Below are 23,616 nucleotides of genomic sequence, written 5' to 3'. Positions count from 1 at the left end.
TTCAATTCTTAACAAAAGAGAAAACAAAATCATGTGCTACAAATATGGATTGAGGAAACCTCTGGAAACCGGAGGGTAGAAGACAATGTGTGCAAAGATGCACAAGACGGACAGAGAGCAGACGGTAGGCAGGAAGCACAGCAAAGCTGCCCAGCAAGAGCAAGACCCGCTTACTTTTAAGTGCCATGAATTTCAGGTAAGGCCATGAGGGGTGTGGTCACCAATTCCAATTTGTGTGGGGGTGTTTTCCCCCTGTAGGACCAACCAATTCTCTGACACCAGCTGGGTGTCCTACAGTTCGACTTAGTTCTGGCAGTATTTACCCAGAGATTAGCATCAGATCCCACAGGTTAAGGGCTTAGTCCTACAAGACTGCCTTCCAACAATTTCAGATGCCAGTTGCAAGCCCAGGTTGTCACCTATACTCTGACTGACAGGCTATAAATCAGAGGTTCCCACAACCCTCTCCTTGGGTTCCATTAATTTGCTATAATGGTTCACAGAACTCAGGAAACCCACTTACTCACTTAATTACAAATTTATTACAATGCCTATTAAAGGATGCAAATCAATAGCTAGATGAAGAGACACATATGTCAAGATTCCAAACAAAGGAGCTTCTGTCATGAGTTTGGGGCTCAGCATGACAGCATGCAGATTATGTTCTGGTTCCCCAGCCTGGAAGCTATCTGAACCCCATTCTTTTGGGTTTTTATGGAGGCTTCACTACATAGGCACACTGGCGATTGGTTCAACCTCTAGCCTTCTTCTCTTCCCCGGAAGTCAGAGGGCTGGGAAAATTCTAGCCCTTTAACCACATGGTTCTCCGGCCACCAGCCTCCATCCTTAGGTGTTTTCCAATTGTCATCTCATTAACATAAACTCAGTTACGTTGAAAGGGAGTTGTTATAAATAAATAACATGATACTCATTTCACCCTGAAGGTTCTGAAGCCGAATACAAGAGAACAAATATTATAACAAAAGATGCTCCCATCGCTCTTATCACTCAGGAAATTCCAAGGGTTGGGAGCTGTGAGCCAGGAGGCCTGGAGGAGGACAAATACATATGAGAAATGTCTGGTCATCTGAATGACCAAACGTACACTTCTTTTAAATCACAACACTGCAATCAATTATCATATGTGTTTTTCACCGGTGAAGTTCAGCTTCATCTGTGCTCCACGCAAGAGAAAAATGTGATTTAACCAAGGTTGGTATTATGCTAGGTAGGACAGTGACAGGTAAATTAAAAGTAAAACGCAGGGCAATAACTAAAATAATAGTCTGTGGAGTCCTAACATTTTAGTATGAGATCCTGAAAATGAGAGAAACAAACAGAATGTGGGACTTTATAAATTGAGAAATTATTTGGCTTACTGAGGGTTCCAGCAAGAATGAGCTGGAATGATAAGTGATAAAAAAAAATAATAGCTCTTTAGAAAATAAAACAGAAGATAATCCCGTTTCTAAATGAAACAACAGATCAAATACATGAGCCTAGGAAATGAGCATTTTCTATATGAAGAATAATTTTAGAACTCTACTGAAACACATAAAAGAAGACAAACATTTCTTTTAAATTTACTTTGGGTAGAAAGCATCAATGCTGTGAAGACTAAAGATGTTTATTCTCCTTAAACTTCTATGAACAGAATGAAAAGTTAATAAAAATAGCATTACTTGTTAAATGTGAGAGCAACTAGGAAAATTCCAAAGGAGAATAATCGGGAGTCAGGCACATGTAACATTGGGCAGCATACTGTAGAAAACAACATGACATGTTTTAATTATTCAATATGTGGTGTTGAGACAATGGCCTAGTTATTGGGAATAAGAAAAGGTACATCCTGTTTGATTTTAGGAAGTATATCTAACTTTGTTTCTTACAACCAGTTAAATTCCAGATGAATCATGTATCAAAACATAAGAAGTATAGATGAAAACATAGGTACTCTTTAAAAATAATCTTGGAGCTTGGAGTTAGGAAGACCCCAATACACATGTAAATATAATACTAATAAAATTTCAAACTTATAAACTCAGAAAAAAATGATAAAAAAATATTTGTAACATGTATGATAAAAGGCTTCTTTTCTTATTAGAGAACTTGCAAGAAAATGACAATAGGAGAAATATATATAAAGGTGAGTGTAGTTCTTGAGTGATGAGTTCCCAAATATTTATTTTACTGTTAACACTTCATAACTTACTTATTTTAAACATAGTGTTTTGCAAATATAAAGCATTACATTAAAAATGATTTTAAAAATAAAACACTTTTAAATAAAGATCACAGCATAAGGTCACAAAACTCTGCAGGCTAACTGGAACTGACGGCTTCAGAACCTTCTCGTCAGCTTAGCCAGTTTCTTAATTTTGAAATTGCTCAGAATTTTTGTTTGCCTTTTATGGTTATCAGCTAGTGTACTGAATGTATACTTCTTTTATTTCGAGCTCACAATGTCATCTCAAGATTAGCAGATCTAGATTCTCTAGATTCACATGTCCCCTTCTATTTTCCAAGAATCCCTGGAACTTAAGCATTTCAAAAAGAGTCGGCTGGGTCACATCAACAGCCGACTAGGGAGAATGAATTCTCTAGGGAGAATGAAGATTTTGGTTAGTCTAATTTTGATTTTGTTTCCTGTTTCGATTTGAGGACAGCTAGCCCAAACTGTACTTTAGAAGATACTGGTCATCTGCTCATTTGGGTGGCAGACTGTTTTTTAAAAAAAAGGGACATCACAGCTCCCATCCACATGCTCTTGCAGGGCACCACCCCTGCCCCCCTGTAAGAGGTGAAGTTTGTGCCCCCTCCTAGAGGCTGGGTGGGCCTTTGTGACTGCCTGGGCCAATACAGGGTAGTGGAAATGATCTCGTGTGGCTTCCGAGACTAGGTCACCAATGATCATGCAGCTGGCTGGGCCCTCTGGTGGGCGCCTGCTCACGGAGTCCAGGGCCCAGGCTGTGAGGAAGCCCAGGCCACACAGAGAAACTTCGTGCTGCTGTTTTAGTCGACAGCCAGTATCAATGCGCTGGTATGTGAATAAGCAAACCCCAGCCACCTCGTGACCACCACTACATGAGACCCCATGTGAGAACAGGTGAATGATAAAGGGCTGCCATTGCTTTATGTCACTAAGCTCGGGGTAGTTTGTTACATCACAGACTGGAACATCCAAGTTTCAGTACCAGCTACTTTGGATGTGGACAACGTGCAGGTGGACAAGCCTACCGAGGCCATGCCAGCCTGAGGCAAAGGCACGCCCTCCCAGGAGCGCGGCACTTCCCGGAGCTCAGCCCTGTCAGGCATTTGCACAGCCATACCGTGAGAAACCTGCTGACCAGGACTCAGGCTGCTGGGCCATCAACCCCCTAACAGACCCCTAACCACTACCCTCCTTCCTTTCCTGATTATTCATAAACCTAGTATTCTGCTAGATTTCCTTTCTCACCTCTCATAAACAAAAGGACACCTCCTGTACTGGAAAATAAGGTTGTTAGTGCCTCCTCCTCCAGTGTGGCCTCCTAGTTGTAGACAGAGAGCTCAGACTGTCACAGTCCTGTTCTCCCTGCCCTGACTGTGTGTTGACAGAGCTACCCTGCTTATCTCTGGTTAAAGAGGCTTCACATCTGCTTCCCATTTGTGCCCCAGTGCTGATCTGTGTTTCCAGTGACAGGGTGACAATTTGGCTCTTCCCTCACTAGCACACAGAAAGGAAAACAGAAGTTTAAGCAGCAGGATGACACAAAAATGGGGTCTATCCACTCATACTTTGACCCCCAAAACACTAAAGGCTATAATGCATATGGAGATAGTCTTTAGCAGCAAACAACAGGGCAGAAGTTAAGATGCTAACTTTTATCAATGATCATTTTTTAAAAATGCTTGGGTTTCCTAGGAAACTCTACTTTGGCTTGTATTTCCTCTTCTTATATCTCCAAAACCGATAGGGACAAAAGCAAATGTTATTAACATTTTTATACTTGCTATCCATTTTTCATTTTATGATATTTAATGTGATGAAGTGCTAATTATCACTACATGGGCAACCATGTCACAATATACAGAGGTATCAAATTAACAGGTGGCTCACCTTAAATTTACACAATGTTATATGTCAAATGTATTTTAATTAAAAAAATGGATTTTCTAAATTTAAAAGTTACCACAAATTCAGTCGAGAAGGAAGAGGGAATAAAGAAAAAAAAAAGGAACAAGTACAGGAACACTTTTAAAGTTGAGCAAGATATGAAAGTAGGCACTTCATTTTTTTGCCAAGTGTGGAAAAACTAACTGGGAGAATGGTGGGGATCTGGGGAGGCGACGGATAAGGGTACATATAAAAGAAAACATAATGAGAATAAGATACTCTTAGGGAAAAAACAAGTGCCAGGGTTGGGGCAGGGACACAGTGTGGGGATGAGGCCAGAGGGGGCTCCTGGAGCCCAGGGCATTTACCGTTTGCCTGATGGACCCTGAGCAGGTGACCTTTGCTCGGATTTATCTGGACACCACAGAGGTCTCCTGGCTTTCAAGAGAAGCCTCTAGTGGCTGCCTTTGTGTCTACTACGCGGTGGTCTCTCGTTTCTGAATCCCACAGGACAGAACTGGAAACAGATTTGACTTCTTTGGCTCTGAAGGAGGAGGAGGGGGGCCGAGGAGAAGAGGGAGAGGCAGGTGGAAGGGGAGGAAGCAAAGGTAAAGGGAAACTGCTCCTAAAACTGGGTGGGGCTCTTGACTGCAGGCGACGCTGTGCCTCGCCTGGAAACCAAGACAGTGGCTCTTTGCTAGAGCGCCCTTGGGCTTTGTAACCATGGTTTTCCAAGGCCCAAAATGTATAAAAACAGAATATTCAAAAAATAAATAAAACCTGACAATAAGCTACTGCCATTTCTACTTGCAGTGGAAAATGCTGCAAGAGTTCCAAAGCGGAAGCCTGTGTAATCAGGTGAACGCACCCTATACATAACGAGGCCCCCTGCCACTGGCGTCTGCTTCCTCCCTGCTCAGGGCGACTCCCAAAGGTACCAGGGAATGGCACCTGGAAACCTCGAGAGGGGGCCCTCAGAGAGCCTTTCTTGGGCATCAAAATCTCCCCCTTCAGCTGGAGGGAATATCTAGTATCCAAGGAGCCCCTGAACTTTCCTTCTACCTACATCCGTGGACTGGTCCTAGGACAGTCGGACGGGCACATTCAGGTGACTTTAGTTAGTGACCGGTTTGATGAATACTTGTGACCGATGGGCCACATCTCTGACCTCTACCTCCATTTCTCCAATGCACCACAGATTTGCAGGAAGGAAAGCAAGTGAGATTTGGAAAAAAGACTTCGGTGATTTACTGAGGGTGCCATATGAGGAATAAAATACATATACATGGGTTTTAATTGTTAAAGACTCAAATTCCATTAACCTGGAAAGGATCCTGGTGTCTATGAATATTTGTCTTTCTTTTCCCTTGATTTCCTACTTTCAAAGATCCCCTGCTAATCCTGAGGAACCAAGGACTCCCCAGGACTGAAGAGTAATATGGAATTAAAGAATGCAGCTCTGCCACTTATCAGCTGTGTTTCCTTATCTCTGTCTTCAGACAAATCATAAGCTGCACACAGTGTTTATAAAGCCCACAGAGCAAGCTTACAGTGACTCACCACAGTATACACATCAAGGCCAGACAACATTCCCTGTTAACAAACGGTCCCTGGCATCTAACATAAGATTTGTTTTTTTGTAACCTCATACTGTTTCTTTTCATATAATGCTCTGAACAGTTGAAGCTGTGTACCAATCCCTTATAAATATCTTGCAGATTTTATTAAAAATGGCTTATTTCTGAAAAATAGGCTAATTTTAAAAGTATTAAAGAAGTTTACTTTGAAATTTACCAAATAAATCATTGTATAATGTGGCTAATTTGCTTTACTTCTGGCAAAATGCACTTTTTAAGCAACTCCATATATTCTATTATTGAATTAATTTTTTTTGTAGCTAACCTGTTACATAATTATATGTTGGTTAGTCATAGGATAAAGGCTACTAGAAAAGTTGCACTACTGGTATATTTCCCAATTAGATGGTAGTAGTGCCATGCTTTCTTCTAGTGTTACAACTCCAATATTAAAATTTAGCCTTATTCTTTCCTTGGTTAGCTGCTGTCACAGGCAAAGTCAGCCAGGGAAAGGAGTCAGAGGTTAAAAACATTTACCACTCGGCGTCATTGATTAAGAAAACCTCATTGTGGCACTTCAGCATTCTTCCTAACAGGCTATTTGCTTGATGGAGCAATGACCTGTAGTGATTCTATCAGCAGTTATCTGTGCCCTACATTGCAGTGGTCACACGGGGGTCATAAAGAGTCGGCATACATGCTCTCTACTCCCAAACATGATATAATCTAGCCATGCAGGTGGGGAGGAGTTCTAGAGTGGAGTTTTGTGTAGTTGGGAGGAACAATGGACACAGGATCAGAAGACATGGGTTCAGGTATTGATTTTTGTCTCTCAACATCTGTGTGTGTTGGGCGAGTCCCTAAACAGAGCTGATCCTCGGTCTCTGCATCTGAAGAGAGATGGTAATCCTTGTCTTCCCCGCTCCACTGGATGGTGATGAAAATAAAGGTATGTGGAGATGCTTTGTAATCACAAATGCATTATAAAGTGCTTTCAACACAAAGAGAGAAAAGTCCCATGCTACCTACGTGTGCACAGGCCGGAGAGCAAGACAGGAACGAAGGGAGGGAAAGGATTTTACGGAGGTCACGGGCTGTGTGTGGCTTCGCGTGGCTTTGCCAAATGAGTGGTAATTAGGAAAGAGGAGTGTAGGACAGCCAATGAGGGCAGGAGTGCCATCAGGGTTCAAAGACAGGACTGAGAATGAAGAATGTGAACCATAGTGACAAGAACTCAGCTCAAACCCTGGAAGCTCAGGAATCGGTAGGTAGTTCCAGGACCTAGAGCTCTGGATGACACCACTGAACTTAAATGTATTCAGTAATTTTCTGAATTCTATGTAAATATAATATTTAACAGTTAAATATAAATGTTTCTATCAGTTGAACAGTTAAAAATAGTTCTATCAACAATTCTATGATGATGCATCATCGAGACATTCTCACAGAGGAGGAAAACTGGTCTTGGGGGCATTAATTCCTTGCCTAAGATAAGCCAGCACATGATGGAACCAGATATGAGTTTATAGCATTTGATTCTAAAAAGCCATATACTTTCTTCTTAATGAGAAAGAACGATCCTCCGCTCCCTATTCCCAACAGAATTAAGCATGAATCTGAATATAAACAAGCAGAGACCCAAAATAGACTAAGCACAAGAACTGGAAGAAATCATCCATCTAGGTTCCTTACGTAATTTTCTTTCTTAGATACCACCTATGATTTAGTGAAGAAACAGAATCACACTTTGCTGAGTGAGTTCACCTTCCAGGGCTGCTCCAGCTTCCGTGGCCACCAGCTCGCCCTCTTTGTCGTGCTCCCTGTACTGTACATATTCCCCCGGGCAGGCAGTATTATCGTCGTGGCCATCGCTAGCCTTGATCGCCACCTCCACAGCCCCATGTACTTCTTCCTCAGTGTGCTGTCAGCTTCAGAGACCACGTACACACTTGCCACTATACCCGCTCCGTGACCTCACAGGCCCGGGCCAGCCCATCTCCGGGGCAGCCTGTGCCACCCAGATGTTCTTCTTCATCACTCTGGCCATCAACAACTGCTTCCTGCTCGCAGCGATGGGGTACGACCACTATGTGGCCATCTGCAACCCCTTGAGGTACACGGTCGTCATGAACAGGAGGGTGTGCTTCCAGTTGGTGTGGGGGGCCTGAGCATTGGCCTAATTGTAGCCATGACCCAGGTGCTGGCTGTGTTCAGGCTGCCCTTCTATACCACAAAGGTGGCCCACTTCTTCTGTGACATCAGACCTGTGATGAAGCTCTCCTGCATTGACACGACCCTCAATGACATCCTGACTTTGATCACCAGTGTGCTGGTGATCCTGGTGCCCATGGGCCTGGTCTTCACCTCCTACGTCCTCATCATCTCCACCATCCTCAGGATCACCTCGGCTGAGGGCCGGAAGAAGGCCTTTGCCACCTGCGCCTCCCACCTCACGGTGGTCATCGTCCACTACGGCTGCGCCTCCATTGCCTACGTCAAGCCCAGCTCAGAGAACTCCCGGGATCAGGACCAGCTGATCTCGGTGACCTACACCGTCATCACCCCCCTGCTGAACCCCGCGGTGTACACCCTGAGGAACAAGGAGGTCAGGGATGCCCTGTGCAGGGCCACGGGCAGGAAGCTTTCCTGACAAGATGGGCTTCCGTGAAGGTCTTAGGAGATTCTCTCAGGAGGGAAAAGCGGAACAGTGCCCACAGTCCTTGGAGTTGCCATTCAGGAGCCTACAAAGCAGTGGATGGCAAGGGGAAGAGGACAGCAGGCCTCCACACTCAGCCACTCAGGGAAGGGAGAGGGCTCTCCAAAGCACAAGAAGCTCGCATCTCACAAAAGAACATGAATGGTTATTGGACTTCAAATGCAGGAAAAGAAACTTGATATTAGAAAGTAGGTGGGCAGCCTGGACAGCCTGAGACGGACTGAGACTGGGATGGCAGGAAGAACGGCTGAGGGGAGGCTACTTGGGGCAGGGCTAAAATTTTAAATACATTCTATTACACTCTCTTTGGATGTGGGGTTTCCTCTTTTCCATTTAAGGCTACACAGTTTTGACGCCTAACTGAAATAATTCCTTTATGGACAATGCAAGCTCCTTGTATCTTGGACACCATAAATAAATGGATACCAGAGATAATAAGCATCTATAAAATTCATTAGTCCTTGAATTCGGAACCTTTATCACATAAGGGGAAATGGAGATCTCAGTTTTCATGGCATGTAAGAAACATTTTTGGCAAGTGAATAAAATCCCTTGATGATCTAGTTAAAGAAGGAGGTAGCACCTAAGTAATAAAATTGGCGTCTATATTATGAGAATATACAAAGGCTGTTGGTGATGTTATGTGGAAGTCACTGACCCATTGAAAAAAGGATACCTCTGGAGGCGGTCCCGCTGGAGAGGCTTTGGCAGAATGGATAGAAGCAACAAGCAAATGGGAGTAAAAGACAATCTACAGCAGGGACTAGTGACTGAGAGGGCTGGATGGGTAAGGAGAACGCAGCCATCTGATAAGCAGTAACTCAACGAAAGAAGAAGTCTCCAACCATCCGTCCTATCACTTAAGACCCTCTGGGACCTGAATCAATACGTCATGTCTCACTAGGCACCTCCACTTCCAGCACCCCTCCCCTCAGCCTGCCATTCAGCTCCAGGCAGCCTACAATCAGTAATGCCAGGGGATCTGTGGTTTCCCAGTCCCCATCTCCTATTCTCACGCCTCTTTACAGCTTATCACCACTTACTAGCAATCCCTGATTCCACCCTCACCACCCGTGCAGCCAGGGGCTCTCCTACTCATGCTGAAACACCAGACTGAAGCATTTCTCTTTTTATGAATCTCTAATGAAGAAGAAATCACTCTCTCTACCCGCTCACACCTCCAAACCTAACATCCGTGTAGTACTGTAGTGAACAGTCCCCATGTTACCTTTATGGGTGGAAATGCAAAATGAGCAGTGAGGGACGCAACCAGGCGGATCTCAGCCAGGTGGACAGTTCCACCTGCTGTTTAATTGCTCACCAGCACCAAGTGACATGTTTGTCTCAGGCTGCATTCTCCTCCACGTTAAGTTCAAAAGTTAAGGCTATGGACCAAATATTTTAACTTCATAAATACTCATTATGGCTCAGTTTCACATATAATTGACGTAGTTTTTTTGGGGGAAAGGGAATTTATGGTGAAATTCAAGAGAACCCCAAATAAAAGTACCCTGTGAACCCCAAATAAAAGTGCTCTGATTACCAACAGTCACTTTTACTCAGTAAAGAAAAAGATTTTTTAAATTCTAGGCTGTGACCTTGAAAATGCTGCCCTGTTCAACCTTCTCAATAACAGATAACCTGTATTTGCAGATTATAGTCACTTAAAACAAGGTAGCAGTTTTTGGAGGTCAGCAAAGTGAAGTGCCTGTAACCTAAACACAGGAAGAAAAAGATTCCCTTTGGAGTCCTGGCTCTGCTTCTTACTCACCATATATATTTGAACGAATTACAGAACTTCTCTAAGCCTCAGTTTCCCCATCTGTAAAATTTACATACAGGAGGAAGCAATCAGATACTGGAAGTGCTGATCTAAAAAGTACTAATATTTTACTTTTTATAAAAGAATCTATTATAAGAAAGTTAACCTCACTTCTCCTATTCATGGTGAAGCTATACATATTAGCTAATATTAGTCATTATTTGAAACAAATAAATAGAAGTCATAAGAATTTTGTTAAATATAATTTAAGGGTAGACAGAATTCTGATAAAATATACATTATTTTTTACTTTTTCCTAAAAATCTACTGAATTCGAGTTAAGAATATTGAGTTAATAATATAATAAAAGTAATATACAAATATAAAAATATTACACAATGATTAATACATTTATATAAACAACATAATTTTTTTAAGGTGAGGAAGAGATTAACAGAATATCTGCAAGCCTTACAGGGTATGGACAATGAGGCTTACAGCTTCCAATCAGGGAATAAAGGATTTTCTCCATAGCAAAAGAAAATAGGAGATGACACTAAAAGAGTATGCAAAAATTTTGGAGCCTGGAAAGAATAATAATAAATTGTTATTGTCCCCGTGTGAATTAGCGCAATGGAGGATGCTAGTGTAGAACACTCAGGAGATGCCTGAGGCAGAGACAACAACAAAAATGCCCACTTATCACCCAAACGTCCAGAAGCATTCAGGAGACGTGGGAAGTAAGTACTTCCAGACATAAGAGCATATGATGGGTCTGACAAAACAGAGCCGCTTGAAAATGGTTGAGAGATGCTGTATAGGATCTGAACCTCTCCCCTGAGCAGCAGGCTGGAGGGACACTTTCTGGAGGGACCTACCGAAATGAGGTATAATAGTAACAAAATTTAAAGATATTTAAATAATAACATTGATATGATAACATAATATATAATAAGTAATAATGCTGTGACAATAAAATAGGGTATAATAATAAATTTGTATGAATAATATAATAATTTTTTTAAAAGAAAGCAAGAGATAAAAGAATATCAGCAAACCTAATAGGGTATTAATAAGGCTTACAGCTCCCAATCAGGAAACTCAAGATTTTCCACTGGGGAATTTCGTATTTCAAGAACAAAGACAGATATGGACAGCTCCATGCCCTGTGTTGAAATGCAAGCTTACTGTAAGGAAGCCAGCTTCTCACATTACCTCCCCTTATCACTCTAGTATATAAAGCCCACTCTTCAACATATCCCACACACCTCAGAGTTCCTCAACAGCTGGTTAGTGCATCAGTCTAGCTATGAATGGACTGACAAGGATCACCAAGCATTTGAGGACATGTTAACAAGAAAACAGCCATCAGCCTGATAAACAGATAAGAAGAGAACACGGAAGAATCAGATACACTGCAGTGAGTAGATTAAACTCTTTCAAAAGATATATATTTAACATTTCAAAAGGATACAGCAAGATACTGAATCAGTGAAATAAAAGCAGTGCTATGTAAAAGGCATGTGCTGAGCAGAAAGAGGTTTTTCAAATTACATGAGCTGAAATAAAAAAGCAGAGTTGCAAAAATTTGATGAAATATCTTGAATAGCAGAACAAAAAGACAAATAGGAGTGAAATAAGACAATATATGAATATTGAATATAAATACAAGATGTCTAATATTTGTCTACCTAGGACTTCAAAAAAAAAAGCAGAGGAAATAGTTAAATTTTCAAAGAAATTGTAAAATAAAATTTCAAAGAGCAAAAGGACTGAAGCTTCCAGACCAATGACTATGACATTGAAAACAATCATGACCAACACAAAAAATCTATCTTCATAAAGTTTCTAAAAACTAGGTTAAAGGGATGACTTTAAAAGCTTCAAGGTAAAAAAACAAATATAGCAATAAGTAATGGATCGATAATCAGAATGGCTTTGGATTTTACATCAGAAGCTACAAGACACTAAAGTAATAATGGCTTAAAAACTCTAGTGGAAAATTATTACCAAACTAGAATCCTAAATTCAGCAAATTATCAATCAAATGTGAGAGTGAAATAGCATTTTCAAACATGCAAGATCTCAAGAAATTTTCTTCTATTCCGTCTTTCTTGGGAAGCCATTAAAATGAGGATGTACAACAAGAAAGAAGATAAAGGATCAAGGAGACAGTGAATCCAGAAGAGAGGTCAGGGTAATACCTGGATGGAATGGAAGGAAAGTGCCATGTTAACAGCCATTCAATCAGTTTTAAGGAAAAACGGCAAAATTGGAGAAGGCAGAGAGCTCTTGGAGGTCTAGCTCTGTGAAAAGATGAAGGAAAGGAAATTAAGAGATGCCTGGTATTATAGACCACACAGAAAAAATTAGTTTAGCTTGCTTGTTCAAGAGAGATATATTTACAGAATGTGATATGAATCAGCTATGAGCTATATTTATTTAATCATTATCAAAACACTAAATAATGACAACCAAACCAAATCAGAATATAAACATATTTTGAAAATATATAAACATTTTGAGAAAGAGAAAGTGTATGTGTGTGTAAGTGACCTAGGAAATGATGGTAGACATATGTAACATGATTGAAAATATTGTGAAGGTTAATTTTATATGTCAACTTGGCTGGGCCATGGTGCCTAGATATTTGGTCAAACATTATTCTAGATATTTCCATGAGATTGTTTTTAGATGAGATTAAGATTTAAATTGGTGGACTTTGAGTAAAGCAGATTGTCCTACAGAATGTGGGTGAGGCTCATTGAATCATGTGAAGACATGATCAGAACAAGACTGACTACCATGAGCAAGAGGGAATTCGGCAGTAGGCAGTCTTCAGACTTGAACAGCAGTGATGGCTCTTCCCTTTGTGATTTGCCAGCCTCCATAATCATGTGAGCCAATTCATTACAATAAATTTTTATCTCCTCTCCTTTCTCTCTCCCTTTGTGTATGTGTGTGTGTGTGTGTGTGTATATGTGTATGTGTGTGTGTGTGTGTGTATATATATGTGTGTGTGTGTGTGTGTATACACTCTCAGTTAATTGGTTCTGTTTTTCTACAGATCCCCAACACAAGTAGCCTCTACAGAGTAGGAGAAAAGGGTAAGGAGGGATGGAGTAGAGAATTTTTTCCTTTTTCCTTTTTTCCAACCTTTTAGTAATATTTGAATTTTTAAACTATTTATATGAACTATTTCTAAAAAATAAGAATAAATGTTTAAGAAAGTTAAGGGTAATCACTAGGTACAGGCAAAACTTTCAAACCAATATAGAACAGAGAAAAGAGAGCAGATAAAAATTGATCGATGAAATTAAAAGCTGAGGAGGGGAAAACACAAAATAAGAAGACAAGAATGAGCTTATAACAATTATATAAATATTGGTTAAACTAAAATTTGTGGAGGATATAAAAACACTAAAGGGAACAAAGAGGCACAATTAGTTCTGATAAAAAATAATAATTTGCCAAGAATGTATAGCTGCCACCAACTGGTAGGCCCAAAGAGCCAAGCTTCAAAATATATCAAGCAAACACTAACAAAACTACAAAGAGAAAGTAGCATTTAAAAATAACTTGAGACAGTAATTTTGCTAGAACTGGTAAAGCAAAAGACATAAGAAAATTTAAAAGTCTACAAAAGGTGAGCAAAACACAATTAACAAACTTGATTTAAAATTATTTTCAAATATACATGAATTTTTCACAAAAATTTGACCATACTTTGTGTCCCAAAGAGACTAAGTAAATCTCAACACATACATATTACTTTCACAATCAGTGCAATAAATTTAAGAAAGCAGTCACAAAAATCGAAAAAATTTCTTGAGTGAAAGAGGAAATAAAATGTTAAAAATTATAAGCTATTTGGAATTAAAGGACAAAAATTCAGACTAGCAAAATCAGCAGGGTACTAAAAGCAGTCCAGAGACAAACTTATAATAATAAAAATATATTAATAATAAAATAATAAAAAGTTTTGTCCACTATGATCCACAGCAGATGAGAGAAGGACCACCAAAACAAAATCACAAATGAACTAAGGACATAACTAGGGATATAAATAAAACTGCTAAAATTGTTAAGATAATAGCATGAAAAACTTTAGATCAGTAAACTTGAAAACATGTACCAAATGTACAATTTTAATGAAAATGTTAATTTATAATACTGGCTTGGGTATAATTAGAAAATTTTCACAGAAATTGTTAGAAAATGTTACACTATTTAATGACTAATAATCAAGAAAAATGAAAATGACAGTCATGGTATTCTCTCCATCCCTATTCAAGAGAAAGACATGAAACCAAACTTTAAAGAGAAGATGCACATTTTTAAAAGTCTTATTAAAAGTGGAGAATCTCCCCAACTCAAATCATGAGGCCACTAGCCTCAAAATTTTTTTATCAAATTAGAAATAAGCAGTTAAAAATACAAAATTAAACACCAATGTCACCTACAAATAAGAGCAAATATCTTAACAAAAGGAATCCACGGCTTAAAAAAAACAAACACAAAAACAGCACGCCCAAGTTAGGTTTAGATTAGGAATGCTTCAACATTATAAAGAACCTATCGAAGTACAGTAACATTTACTGTATAACAATGAAACAGAATAAAGGATTCATAATAAAGGATACAACTCATGATTTATATCAAAAGATAAAAACATAAAACATTGTATGTCAATCCAACATCCAGTTGATCATAAACATTTTTACCAAACTGAGACTAAAATAGAATTCCCTTTACTAATGGACATCTATCAGAAGTCTATACTAAACATCATATTTCATGAAAAAACATTTGAGTATCCCAACTAAAGGCACAAAAAAGACAAAAATATGTACACATAGCTGGATATAAAGGACAATATAGACATATTTTGTTTGCAACACTTGTCCTGACTTAAAATACAAGTGCATAAAGCAATCACTGTGAAAATGTATATTTGGACTTGTATGTATATGTATATGGTAAAAATATATAAAGAAGTACTATGTATAACAATAATAGCATAAGAAGAGGTGAGGATAGGGAACTATACTGGAGTAAAGTTTTTGTTTCTATGCAAATTAAGTTAGTATTAATAAGAGCTAGATTTTTTTTTTTGAGAGGGCTTCTCTCATATTTATTGATCAAATGGTTAACAACAATAAAACTCTGTATAGGGGACTCAATGCACAATCATTAATCAACCCCAAGCCTAATTCTCAGCAGTCTCCAATCTTCTGAAGCATAACGAACAAGTTCTTGGATGGTGAACAAATCCTTACATAGTGAATAAGAAGAACTAGATTTTTTTAAAGGTAAAAATTAATTGTAATTCTCCTCAGGGCAACCACTAAGAAATTAACCCCCCAAAATCTGGGAAAGACCAAACAAAGAATTAAAATGTTACACTAGAAAACATCTATTTAACAGCAAAGAAGGCAGTAATAGATGACTAGAGGGAAATAAGAGCATGACAGACAGAAACCCGTAGTAAAATGGGAGATGTAGATCCTATCTGGTCAGTAACTACATTAAACAGAAGTAAGTTAAATAATCCAAACAACAGGCAGAAATTGGCAGAATGAATTAAAAAATATGATCTAACTATATGGTATCTATCAGAGACAGATTATAGAGTCAAAGATCCAAATAGTTTAAAAGTAAAAATATGGAAATATGGAATAAGATATGCCATGCAAACTGTAAGCAAAACAACATATTCAATAGCTGTATTAATATCAGACAAAACTGACATTAAGACCAAAATTATTAAAAGAGAAAAGGACATTTTATAGTGATAGAATTTCAATCCAACAGGAAGACATAACAATTATAAATTGTACTGGTAACCTAACAACACAGTCCCAAAATACTTAGAGCAAAAACTGACAGATTTCAAGGGAGAAACAGATAATTCAATAGTATATAGTAACAGCTGGAGACACTTTAATAGTTAATATTCAATAATGGTTAAAACAACTAGGCATAAGATCAACATGGAAACAGAAGACTTGAACAACACTATGAACCAATTCGAAAAGACATCCTTAGAACATTCCAGTCCAAAATATAAAATTACACATTCTTCTCAAGTACACAAAGAACATTCTTCAGGATAGACCATATGTTAGACCATTAAGTAAGCCTCAATAAATTTAAAAGGATTGAAATCAAAGTATGTTCCCTGACTGCAGTGGAATTAATTAGAAATCACTAACAAAAGGGGATTTGGGAAATTCACAAACATGTGGATAGTAACACATTCCTAAATAATAACCTGAGTGTCAAAGAAAAATAAAGAAAGTTAAGTGCTTCAAGATAAATAAAAACACATCCAAAAAGTGATGGAATACAGCAAAAGCAGTGCTAAAAGAGAAATTTATAGATGTAAATGTGTATATTAAAAAGGAAGAAATTTCTCAAGTCATTAACCTAAGATTCTGCCTTAAAAATCTAGAAAAGGAGGAGCAAACTAAATCCAAAGCAAACAGAAGAAAAATAAATCAAAAGATTGGAGGAGAAAAAAGGGTTTCTGTCATGAGTGGCACACGTAGGGTAGCTCGTTTTCTCTTCATGTGGAATCAACATCAAGAGATTTCGGAAGCATAATTTTTTGGTATTTGGGCAGCTGGTGATGGTTGAACCTGGTGCCCCATAAAAAAAAAAAGATTGGAAGGGAAATAAATGACATACATAATAGAAAACAACACAAAAATTAACAAAACCAGAAGTTGGTTCTTTAAAATGATCACCAAAGTTGATAAACCCTCAGCTAGACTGACCAATAGAAAAAGAGATAAGACACTAATTGCTAAAATCAGGAATTAAAGAGAGTATATCACCATTGACCGTACAGAAATTTTTAAAAAAAGATTATAAGGGAATACTATGAACAACTGTATGCTAACAAATCAGAAAACCAATTAGATGAAATGGACAAATTCCCAGAAAGATACAAACTACCAAAATCAATTTAAGAAGGAACAGAAAATCTGAATAGGTCTAATAAGTAGAGATTACATTAGTAATGAACAAAGTTCCCACAAAGAATAGTCTAGGACCAGATGGTTTCACTGGTAAAGTCTAAGGAACATTAAAGAATTAATACAAATCCTTCACAAACTCTTCCAAAAAATAAGAGAGGAAATGCTTTCCAACTCATTCTATGAGGCCACCATTCCCCTAATATATCAAAACTAAAGACATTGTAAGAGGAAAAAAAAACTAGTATCTCTCATGAACATAAATGCAAAATCCTCAACAAAACACTAGTAAATTCAATCCAACAATATATAAAAACAATTATACACCATGACCAAGTGAGTTTTATCTCAGGTATGCAAGGCTGCTTCAACATTTGAAAATCGATTAATGTGATCCATTACATCAACAGGCTTAAAAAAAGAAATCACACAATCTCAATAGATGTAGAAAATGTATTTGACAAAATCAATACCCATTCATGATTTTTAAAACTCTCATTAAATAAATAATAGAGGGAAATTAAATAATAGAGGGAAACTTCAACTTGATAAAGAACACTTTTAAAAACCCTATAGCTAATATATTTAAGAGTGAGAATCTAGAACTTTCCCAACTAAGGTCAGGTACAAGATAAAGATATCCTATCTCACCACTCCTCTTCAACATTGTCCTGGAAGTCCTAGCTAATGCAATAAGACAAGAAAAGGAAATAAAGTATATAGATTGGGAAGGAATAAATTAATCTGCACTTGTGACATGACATGATTGTGTTGAAAATACAAAAGAATCAACACACTCCTGGAACTATTTAAGCAACAACAACAAGGTTGCAGGGTACAAGGTTCACATACCAAAGTTGACTGCTCTCTTACATAGCAGCAGCAAACAAGTGGGGTTTGAAATTAAAAACACAATGCAATTTACATTAGCATTCCCCCAAAATGAAATGCTTGGGTATAAATCCAATAAAATACATATAAGATCTATGTGAGGAAAACTACAAAACTCTGATGAATGAAATTAAAGAACTAAATAAATGGAGAGAGATTCTAGATTCACAAATAGGAAGACTCAAAATTGTCAAGAGGTCATTTTTCTCTAATTTGATATATATATTCAATGAAATTTCAATCAAAATTTCAGGTAATTATTTTGTGAGTATCAACAAACTGATTCTAAGTTTATTTGGGGAGGCAAAAGATTCACAATATTTACAGAAAAGAACAGTTAGAAGACTGACATTACCCAACTTCAAGAGTTATATTATAAAACTGTGGCAATCAAAACAATAGAGTGTTGGCAAAACAACAGACAGCTAGATCAGTGGAACAGAATAGACAAGAAATAGACCCACATATAGATAACCAAGTAACAGCTGACAAGGGAGCAAAGGCAATAATACAATAGAGCACAGACAGACTTTTCAAGAAATGATCCTGGAACAAAAGAACATCCACATTCAAAAACTGAATCTAGACACAGATCTAACAACAATCACAAAAATTAACTCAAAATGGGTCACATAACTAAATGAAAAATGTAAAACTGTAACACTCCTAGAAAATAACATAGGAAAAAACCTAGATGACCTTAGATATGGTGACAACTTTTTAGATATAACACTGAAGGCACAATCCACGAAAGAAATAATTGATAAGCCAGACTTTATTAAAGTTAAAAACTTCGGCTCCGTGCAAGACAATGTCAAGAGAATGAAAAGACAAGCCCCAGATGGGGAGAAAATTTTTGCATAAGCCACATCTAATTTATCCAAAATATACAAAGAACTTTTAAAATTCAACAATAAGAAAACAAACTGATTGAAAAATGGGCCTAAGACCTTAAGAGACACTTCACCAAAGAAGATATACAGATGGCAAATAAGCACACAAAAATATGCTCCACATCATATGTCATCACAGAAATGTGCATTCAAACAAAGAGATAACACCACATATCTCTTTGAATGGCCAAATTTCAGAATAATGTTGGTGAGGTTGTGGAGCAACAGGAACTCTCCTCCATTGCTTGTAGAAATGCAAACTGGCACAGCCACTTTGGGAGACAGTTTGGCAGTTTCTTACAAAACTAAACATACTCTTACCATATGATCATATAATTGTGCTTCTTGGTGTTTACCCAAAGGATTTGAAAGCTTATGTTCATATAAACCATGTACATGGATGTTTATAGCAGCTTTAGTCACAATTGCCAAAGCTTAGTTGCAACCGAGATGCCTTTCACTAGGTGAGGTGATAAAAAAAATGGTGGTCCATCCAGACCACAGACTGTTATTCAGCCTTAAAATAAATAAGCTCTCAAGCCATGAAAAGATATGCAAGAAATTTAAATGCATGTAACTAAGTGAAAGAAGTGAAAAGGCTACTGTATGACTATAACTATAAAACATTCTGGAAAAGATAAATCTATGGAGACAGTCAAAATATCAGTATCATCAAGGGTTGAGGGGGGAAGGGATGAATAGGCAACGCATAGCAGAGTAGCAGATCTTTAGGCAGTGATAATACTCTGCATGACACTATAGTGGATAGATGTCATTCTACATTTGCCTCAATATACATAATATACAACACCAAGAGTAAATCCTCATGTAAACTGTGGACTTTGGGTGATTAGATGTATTAATGTAGGCTCCTCAATTGTAACAAATGTACTACTCTCAGGGAGGATGTTGATAATGGGGGAGGCTGTGCATGTGTGCAGAGAGTATATGGGAAATTTCTGTGCCTTCTCTCAATTTGGTATGAACCTAAAACTACTCTAAAGTATTAAGTTTTTAGAAAAAAATGTAGCTATAAGAACATACATATATACTGTATTTTACATAATTATTATAAGTGGTGCCCTTTATTTTTTTATGTGGGCTCAAGTTGTTGTCCTGTCTCATTCCCTTTCAGCCTGAAGGATTTCCTTTTCTACTCTTACAAGGCAGGTCGGCTAGCAATGAATGTTTTCAGGTCTTTGGTTATCAGGAAGTGTCTTTATTTTGCCTTCTAATTTTGCTGAGCAGAGACTTCTTGATCTTAAGATCTTGGGCATTATTCTTTGAAAGCTACAGATTTTATTGAAGAGGAAGCTATAGATCTTCCTTCCTACAGACAACCAGGAGCTCAGCTCCGCAGTTACCTGCAGTTCTTTTCTTGAAGTCACTTTTTCTGTTTGGGCACTTGAAGCATCTCCCTTAAAAGAATATGGCAAAAAAAAACCCCAAAAATAAAAGCAAAAAAAGAATACTTGATTAACAGTTTTCCTCCCCAGCAATTTAAATATGTCATCCCACTGCCTGGTAAATCAGCTGTTAATCTTATTTTAGCTCCCTTGTATGTGATGGGTCATTTATCTCTTGTTGATTTCATGATTTTCTCTTTGTCTTTGCTTTTTAGTACTTTGACTATAATGTTTCTGCATGTGGCTTTCTTTATGTTTATCTTTTTTGGGTTTCTTGGATGGACAGATTAATTTTTTCATCAGATTTGGAAGGGAGAGTGGCCACTGAACCCATCAGTGGAAACTGTGGAGGGAAGATACAGTCGAACATCTTTTCTTGGGAGAAGGCAGTGTGAACTGGGTCTCTAACTTCACCTCCAGCTCTTCTCTCCTTCTGCACAGCACTTTCTCACTAGATAGGGTCCAGACTGCTGGATTTATTAAGGAAGAAACGGCATGCCAGAATGGCAAGGTAACTCTGTTCTCTGCCTTGGGGACCTGCATTGCTGCAGCTGGAATCTGCCTTCCTTCCAAGGAATGACTCATTTATTTTAGAAACAATGTGTTTAGTACAGGGGCATTAGAGTTTATTTGCCTCTTGTACCTCAGTCATTCTAGAATTCATGAAATTAAACCACATCTACAAGCATAAATTGCATTCCTCGGCTCTCCCTTTCTTCTACAAATAACCTCACTACTATCTAAGTGATTTGAAGCATTCTGAGGTTTTGTTTTTTACATCAGTCTTACCACAGACGTGCTTTCTCTGTTGGTCGCTCCTGCTTTACCTCTAACTACTGAAATGGCAAAGGACTCCATCCAGGGCTTTTGTTTTACATTCTCTCCTGAAGTGTTTCTATCCAGTACCTTAGTTTCCTCCTTCCTTCCTTTCCTCCTGTTCCTTTATTGTAAAGGTAATACACACATAGTGCACAAAATCCAAAAATAAGTAAGTTTATAGTCAAATATTAGTCTTCCTTCAACTTTCTTCCCTTTCAGAATGCCGACTCCCTGAAAAATATGCCCAAGTAACCTGTTTATGAACAAAGCTGAGTTTTTTCTCACCTTGATAAGGAAGACCACCAACTCGACGGAGCATTAGTCGTATCTGCTAGAGTCGTATCTGCTAGCCAATTTATGATGTTTTTGAGTATGGTTTATGGTTGATATTTCAATTCAGGAACTTCAGTAGAATTGGGTAAGGATCACGATATACTAGTTTAGGATTGGTGGACTCAACAAGGACTTCTGAGGTAAGAGTTTCAAGTGCCTTGGGAAGCTAACCATCACTTACGCTGTTTATTAAAAAGCTGAACAGTTTGATGGTCACTGATGTGTTTTTGCAGAGATGACTAAGAAGAATAAAGTCATATACGACTTTTGCCTTCCCGGATAAGAACTTTTTTGGAATAGTAATGCCATGTTGATGGAGATAATGGAATAGTAATGTCATATTATTGAAAACAGCTGCATTGTAAAATCACATTAATGTAGTCAGTAAGCACACTCCCTCCATTCACCCCTCCACCCTATATTCCTTCCAGGGAATACACAACATATAAATACACAGATATGCTTTACATATACAAGCTCTTTCCTCACTATATTTAACAATATCTTGGATGACTTTCCATAGAGTAAAAACTTACCTGAATTTTGTAATAGTAGAATAGTTACCTATATTTTATAGATATATCATTAGTAACTCAGCTCATTACAGATGGATTTTCTTCCAGCTATTGCCATTATAAGCAATTTTATTAATAGAAAACTTTGCAAACATATCATTTCACATGTAAGTGAATATAAGGAAGTGAAAATGCAGTCAAAGGCTTTGAGCATCCTAAACTTTGATACAGTGTCATACATTTCTCTGTAAAATTTTTACCAAGTGGTCTCTTATAAAACAATGTATCAAAACAGTTTCCCATCATTATGTCTCAAAGAGGAAATGCAGTGTAATGAGAGGCAATAGGACTAGGCGAAGAAAGGATGTTCTCTGGAGCCACACTGCCCAGGACTGAATCCTCTCTCCTCCAATGCCTAACGTTGTAAGTACAGACAAGTTACTTAACATCTCTGTGTCTCAGTTTCTTTAACTCTGAAGTACTGTGAATGATAGTGCCTTCTTCACAGAGCTGTTGTGAGGATTAGACTAGTTACTATATGCAAAGTGGTTAGGAAAGGGTTGGCACATAGTAAATGCTATATAAGTAAACTTTGAGTATATATACGGTTTGAAGCTTCTCACCAGCAAAGATACTAATATGGAATGTTTAACCAGGAAAACTTCCAATGATCACTTTAGAGTGGGAATTGGAAGCTAAAGATAAAAGGCAATAATTACAGGAAGCTTGCATGAATGCAATCAATTTTTAACTTATTCAATGTGGTTATGCAATTAACACCTGTTTTTCTCTGTGAGATTATCAATAAAATTCACAATTGATCTTTAAGAGAGGAATCCCAATGAAGAGCATTTATTGATCCATTTGTTCATCAAATATTTCTTATTCCCCTACCATGAGTAAGTGTATTTAGTGGCTAGTACATTCTAGTTCCTCATAAATATTCATTGAATGTCAATGAATTGAAAAGAGTCCTTGAAGCTAAGGAACTCAGGACATCACTAGGGGAGAAAGATAAATAGGAATGACAGTACAGAATAATGAGTGCTGTGATGGAGTTGGGAATACAGTGTTGTGGAAGCTTAAAGGAAGGGCACCCAACTCAGTCCTAGGGTAATAGTACACTATAAAATAGGTTATCCAAGCTTCTAAGGGAAAGGTGAATGATACATGTGTCACAGGGGCATCTAGCTGGAGGGACCAGGATTTATGAAGATCTAGATGAAGCAGCAAGAGAGAATCACTACAGCTCAGTGGTTAATACAGAGGCTCCGGAGCCAGGGGATCCGGCAATTGAATCTTATTTCACCTCTGATCCTCTCTACTAAACACTTTCCTCATCTATACAATGGATAATATTAGTAACTAACTCAGAAGAATATTGTGCGGCGCAAACAGGTTAATGCATAAAATATTAAGCAAAGTGACATAGTAAGATCTAAAAAAAAATGTTGGCCAAAATTATTAGGAGCTGTCGGGTCACATTTAGGAAATAAAGAGTGGTTCTGGATGGGTCTTGGGCCGTGGCTCATAGCAGCTTTAGAGAGAAGTCCCTGGGTCTATGGCAAGTAAGAAAGAGAAATGCAGCTGAGAACTGGGGCTGTACAGTGCCTTGTTGTGTGGGCTTT

General features: G+C 38.1%; 1 non-coding gene and 2 pseudogenes across 1 annotated transcript; 2 read left to right on the top strand and 1 right to left on the bottom strand.

Annotated features, from left to right (window-relative positions):
• Window positions 1-23,616, bottom strand: part of LOC108394515 (olfactory receptor 10J1-like) — a 269,001-nt pseudogene that overhangs the window by 77,101 nt on the left and 168,284 nt on the right.
• On the top strand, window positions 6,012-8,427 carry LOC108405032 (olfactory receptor 10J1-like; annotated as a pseudogene).
• LOC118973494 (U11 spliceosomal RNA) lies at window positions 16,670-16,803 on the top strand. The gene has a single exon (XR_005062871.2). It is a non-coding gene; the product is annotated as a U11 spliceosomal RNA (small nuclear RNA).

The sequence above is a fragment of the Manis javanica genome, chromosome 14 (assembly GCF_040802235.1).
Source record: "Manis javanica isolate MJ-LG chromosome 14, MJ_LKY, whole genome shotgun sequence".
NCBI lineage: Eukaryota > Metazoa > Chordata > Mammalia > Pholidota > Manidae > Manis > Manis javanica.
The sequence above is the reverse complement of the archived record's forward strand: the minus strand, read 5'-3'. Positions and strand labels throughout refer to the sequence as shown.